The following is a 1124-nucleotide window of genomic DNA, read 5'->3' as shown; positions in this document are numbered from 1 at the left end:
GGGCTGGAATTCCCAGGTTTGCTCAGTCTTTGGGATCTTTCAAAAGTAACGAGGGGAACAAGTCAAGTGAGAGCAGCTGAATGTTCTCCCTGCATGGGATGGTCGTCCTTTCTGTGGGTTTTGCAAAGTGATAAAAATCAGCCTTAAAACTTAAGAATAGAGGAAAGTAAAGCTGGAGTGAGCTCCAAGCTGGGCCTGGGCCTGAGCTCCAGCAGAGGTCTGGCTTTTTCTTTGCAAGAGGCAGAAAGCACTGGTGGGACAGGGCAGCTCTGAAGCATTCAAAGAAATATCAGACATCTCAGTGTGGCAATAAAAGCAGTTCCCTTCACCACTGGAGCAGCTGTGCTTGTTTCCATCGGCTGAGCTTGGGCTCTTTAGTGAGGAGCTGCTTTGGAAAATGTAATCCCTTGGAGCTGTTTGTTCAGTGCCTTTCCTTTAATGGACCAGCTTAGGCAGTTGAAAGGCAGGGGTAGGAGGGAATCGATCTTAGCATCCCCTGCTGTAATTCATGTCATTACAACTTCCCTGACATATGACTTTATTTACTTATTTACGGCTTTAGGCTTGTTTCTGCTCAAGCACAGATCTGGTGAGACAAGGGGGTTTGTTTTGCTTTTGATTTTTTCTTTTCCCAAAGCAGGTTGTTTGCAAACTCTGGAGCCCAAAAGGTGCAGCCGCTCTAAGAATACAACAGGATACAAGAACTGGTTTGGGGAGGTCTCTCTCTGCCCAAGTCCAGAGGCATCTCCCACAGTGCTGCCATGAGCTGGCCTAATTTCTAGAGGCGCTGAATACTGGATGTTAGGAAACATTTATTCTCTGCAAGAGTGGTGCTGCAGTGGCACTGCTGGGCTCACCATCCCAGAGGTGCTCCAGAGCCTGTGATCCAGAGATGGGGATGTGGTGCTGAGGGACATGGGCATGGGGGAGTGGGCTGGGTAGGGCTGGGGATCTCAGAGGGCTTTTCCAACTGGAATGATTCTGTGATGCCGTCACACACAGTGCCTGCTGGTGAGTCCTGAGCACACCAAACGTGGAAGCAGAGCAGATGTTAGCAGCTGGGATTGTATCAGGAATACTTCTGGGCTACTCTGTGATCACTGGGTTAGAATGAGAGCAGTAAC

The sequence above is a fragment of the Coturnix japonica genome, chromosome 5 (genome assembly GCF_001577835.2).
Source record: "Coturnix japonica isolate 7356 chromosome 5, Coturnix japonica 2.1, whole genome shotgun sequence".
Lineage (NCBI taxonomy): Eukaryota > Metazoa > Chordata > Aves > Galliformes > Phasianidae > Coturnix > Coturnix japonica.
Note: the sequence above shows the minus strand (reverse complement) of the source record.